Raw genomic sequence first — 5,057 nt, 5'->3', positions numbered from 1 at the left:
GCACACTAGTTCTCAGTAGATATTAGGTGTCAGTGCTTGGTCATGGGCCCCTGAGGCCTGAGAGTTCAAGCTGTCTCCTAACACAGATTGCCTGGCATGTCCGTGAGGCCACCGGAGCTCGTGCAGGGCTGTCTCCTGCGCAGGTGGTAGGAAAGCGCAACCTGTTAAAGACCCGCACGCTATCTTCCCAGCCAGTGAAGACAGAAACCCCCCTGGGGGTGAGAAGCACTCTCCCCGAAGCAAGGAGTAGGAGTGACCTTTGGGAGGCAGCAGCAGGGCCAATGAGAAGGCGTCCCCTGGCCACCCTTGGGCCTCTTGGTGAACCGTGGGGAGGGCGTTAGATGGAGGGTTTGTATAGAGATCAAAGTGGATGTAAGAAGTACACACGAACCGGGCAGTGACTGACTCGTCTGTTCTGGGTGCTTGTGCAACCCACCCCACCAGCCTAGTGTGCAGCGTGAGCTCTTTTCCCCTGGGGTCTGATCTCTCCTCACCCTGATTGTGTCTCATTTAATGTAACGTTAAGCTCAGGCCGCCTCCACCTGGGAATGGCGTGCTTCTAAAAGGGATTGTTTTCCTCCCAGGCTGCTGGCTTGTGTCATCTGAGAGCGAAGGATCTTGCTCACTTCAGCCGCCCAGTGTCAGACTCAGGGGTGCTATGTCAACAGTTTTTCCCTTTATTAGGCATTAACTGAAACTAGGCCGGCACAGTGCATTTTTTAAAAATTAATAAACGTCTAGCAAGGGCCTGCAGCCCCCCAAGGATCTGTGGTGAACAGGAGCTTGACCCATAGCTCTCAGTCTGACCCCTCAGTGCTCAGTGGCCTCATTGCGGGCCAGAGCCGGGCAGATGAGCATCTGGCCCATGAGTCCTGCCATTGCAGGCTGCCAGGTGACGCATCACGTTGGGTCATAAAGGCTCTTCTCTTCCATTCGTTCCTCTCTCCATCATCTTAAGCCTTCAGAAGGCACAAGCCAAACACCTTTGCCCCAGCTCTGTTGCCTTGGGGTCACTGTGGACGTGCCTCTCGCTGGCTTTGAGCCCCATCTGGAGATGATCTGGTCCGACTCATAGCTCTAGCCAGGGTGGCACAGACACGCACCTGCTTCATACTTTGAAACGTCCCCAGGGGAAGAGATTGCACCGGCAGAATTAAGAGTCCCGGCTGCCCATCTGCCGCCACTGCTATGGCGAGATGGAGAGGAAGGGTCCACGGGATGGAAGCTGGGCAGCCTTACGTGGCGAGCAGGTCTGGGAGACTTCTGAGCTGTCAGGTCCCCGTCACAGCCTAGTGTGTCTGACGGGGTGGGCTCGCCATCCTGTGGCCGTCAGGGGGGTGATGCCTATCAGCTTCCAAACAGCTTCCAGTTAAGCCACCTGTCGGCAGGCACTTCCGTTTGCCAGGGAGCCCTCTGGGAGGGAGGTCGCGTGCAGAATCTTCCCCAGTCGGTCGGGTAGAATGGCGCCGGTGGAACAGGTGGCCTGACGCAAGGGCTGCTCTTTCAGCTTCGAGAAGCACATGTCTGTGAGCGGTCTGACATTTTTTAAGGTGACTTATAGAAAAGTGGAAGCTTTCCAAGATAACAGGCTCGAAGCGGAAGAGCTGCAGCGAAGAAATCTACCACCTTGTAACCTGTAACCACAGAAGCGTCCAGGTCTTTTGCTGGGTCCCAGGTCTTGCCTGAATCCAGATACCCCTGCCAGAGCGGAGAACGTTCTCATCTAACAAGGGCACACATCTCATGAGATGTGAACACATCTCATGTAACTACACATCACAGCAGGTAGTTTTAAAGCACATGGTGACATTAAGGTGTGTGGGGTTTTTTTTGCCAGTGGATTTCGGGTTGGTGGGTAGTGAATGGAATGTTCACATTTGGCGATGCCTTGGAACACATGTTTAGGGCAAATAGAGCAGGGCAGATGTTTGCGAGTCAGACTTAAGTAAACATCCTGGATCCCATTGGCGAGCCAAGTGGGCACAGCATTTAACCTCTGTGTGTGTGTGTGTGTGTAAAACGGAAAGGAAAGGAACCTCCCCGCACGTGTGGGGGGAAGGACCAAAAGGGTCACGCACGTCAGGCGCTCAGCGCAGTACCCCGCGCGTTGGCGGCACTCAGTAGTCATGGCAACAGCGCCGTGTGCCGAACGCGGGCCCAGCACTGCTAAGAGGACCACGTGGGCTCTATCACGGGATGCTCCCAACGGTAACGTGAGACGGGTACAGTTAGCATTCCCCTTCCACCGATGAGGAGAGTGAGGCGTGCTGAGACGAAGCTACGTGCAGGAGGTCACAGATGGGAAGGGGCGGAACAAGCATCTGAAGGCCGGCCTTGGTCACCATATGCTCCAGTGCCTCGAAACAGGAACGCCACCACCAGTACCCCTCTGCTACTGACTTCTCGTCCTGGGCCTCATCTTGGTCCGTGGAGGACTGACTGCTGGGCACACTTGGCAGAGATCCTCCCTTGGTTCCCGGGCCCGGGCTCTTGCAGAAATGACGTCATGGCCTCAGCAGCTCCAGCCTCAACCACCTGAGCCTTGCAAGCATGACAGGTGCAGTCTCCAGAGGATGGTTTGGAGACACCCTTCTTTTGGACTTGGGGGACGCCCAGAGAGCGAAGCTCCAACTCTGCCCTGGTTTCGAGGGTTTTGCCCTTACCTCAAGCAGCGGGGAAGAGGTCTGAGGCTTTCCGGAGCTTCCTGTCACTGTCTGTCCTCTTCCTCCAAGTTGGAGGCTGGCTCTGAGAGCAGGATGTGGCTGGTGGGGAAGGCCACGAGAATCCCATTCTAGGGGCCGAGACGAGCTGCCCACCCACACTGGCTCCAGGGCTTTTGCTAGGAAGACAGTGCTGGCTCCTAGTCAGCGGCTCGGACGCCAGGCCCCTGGTGAGCGGGACCCTCACCCTGTTCCCCTTGCCTCCCACCCCCCTCAGCAGGGGCCGGCGAAGGTGAGAAGTTCTTGTAGATGCTGCTCTAGATGATGTGTCTCCGGCTCAAGTAGAAAGAAGCAGCTGGTTTGGTCCAAAAAGGAAGCGATGCCCAGAAACTAATTTGAAAGATACACTGTAATGGCTTCAGCACGGTGTGCATTAGCAAAACGTTTGGTAAAGCTACTGCCTGCTCTAACTTTAGAGGAAGCCCGCGTGCTTTCCAAGCTGACGACCCACGGAAAAGAGGTTGCAGAGCCAAAAACTAGTCATCTCTGTTGGCCGCTTTTGTGTGCGTTTGGTGAGGATTTACAAGGAAGAGATGAGCTCAGGAAAGAATTACCTTGTGTTCAAGAAGTAAGGAACGGAAGTGGAATCCGGAGATCCAAGGCCTTCCAGGGCTGATAAATCTTCTATACCCTAAGTAGAAAAAGATGAGATGTAAGAAAAATCGGGGGCAACAAAAGCCCAGTAAAACTTCTCCCTTGGATAAAGTGACTCAAGACAGGACCGGACGAGGCAATGCCTCCTGTTATTATTCTGAATAGCTTCAAGATAGCCATTGAACGGAGAAGGAATAGTAGGGAGAGTGAACCAGCAAAACAAGTTAGGTTCTAGAATTGTCTAGGAAAGGAGGAGCCAAGATAGCAGAACAGCATGGAAGTATTTTGTGTGTTTCACGCCCATGAAATAGAATTGTCTAGGAAAAGACTTTGGGGAGTGTGGCTACTGGCACACAGAACTGACTAGAAGCAAATGGGGTGGAAGCCAGCTAAGTCTGTGAGGGATTGTATTGCCCTTGGAACCATGAGCCGGGGCTCCCCTCCCCTCAAAAAATAAAAGTCCTTGAGACACCTCATTGGCTCAGTCAGTTAAGTGTCTGACTTCAGCTCGGGTCATGGTCTCACAGTTGATGAGTTTAAGCCCCGCATCGGGCTCTGTGCTACCCTGCTGACCTGCCTGCTTGAGATTCTCTCCCTTCCTCCCTCTCTGCCCCTTCCCTGCTCACGCTTTCTTTCTCTCTCAAAATAAATAAATAAAAAGAAAAGTCCATGACAGTTTTGGGGCACCTGGGTGGCTGAGTCAGTTAAGCGTTCAACTCTTGGTTTTGGTTCAGGTCATGATCTCATGGTCCATGAGATCGAGTCCTGCATCAGGCTCTGCACTGGCAGCCCAGAGCCTGCTTGGGATTCTCTCTCTCTTCCTTTGTCTCTGCCCCTCCCCCCTGCTCTCTCTCTCTCTTTGAAAATAAATAAACATTAAAAAAATGTTCTTTAAAAAAGTCCTTGGGTCGCCTGGGTGGCTCAGTTGGTTAAGCATCCAACTTCGGCTCAGGTCATGATCTCGTGGTTCGTGGGTTCAAGCCCCCCAGTCAGGCTCTGTGCCAACAGCTCAGAGCCTGGGGCCTGTTTCGGATTCCGTGGCTCCTCTCTCTGCCCTTCCCCCACTTGCCCTCTATCTCTCTCTCAAAAATAGATAAACATTAAAAACAGATTTTTTTTAAATAATTAAAAAAAAGTCCTTGCCAGTTTTCAGCTGGACGTCCAACCATCCATGGGCAGGAGGGAGAATGTGCAGCCCCCAAGGAGGACAGGCCTATGTCAGAGGTGGCCAGGGAGGATGGTGGCCAAGGAGGAAGTTCCCAGTGGAAGGAGCCGGGCCAATGTGAGCAGGGGGCAGCTCTGCAAGGCAGAGCCAGTCGGGGAAGGAGTTTCCCTACAGCGCCGTCTCTGCCCCACCGCTGTGTGGGGCAGGGCAAGGGGACAGCGGACCTGGCTTTTCAGTGCCAGGGGTCGTTGGCCCAGGAAGAGAAGAGGTTGCTGCACTGATGTCACCAGGGACGCTGGGCTTCGAGCCAGATGCAGGGACTGGGCGAGGCTCTGGGTGGTGTCCCTCGAGGAGAGCGTGCGTGGGGGCCACGTGGGAGCAGACACCTTGCTGGTTTGGCGAACGGAAGGGCGGCTTGGGCAGGGACTACAGGATCTGCCCATCGCCCCGTTTCTTCCTCCTGAGCACCTAGAAGACCGCCAGCTCCCGGCCTCCCTTACGTAAGGGCGGTGCTGGGTGATCCGCACGGGCAGGTAGGACGTGGGCAAACATAACGAAGGCCACCTTCAGGCCTGGGC

The sequence above is a fragment of the Panthera uncia genome, chromosome D1 (genome assembly GCF_023721935.1).
Source record: "Panthera uncia isolate 11264 chromosome D1, Puncia_PCG_1.0, whole genome shotgun sequence".
Lineage (NCBI taxonomy): Eukaryota > Metazoa > Chordata > Mammalia > Carnivora > Felidae > Panthera > Panthera uncia.
This window is presented reverse-complemented; position numbering follows the sequence as displayed.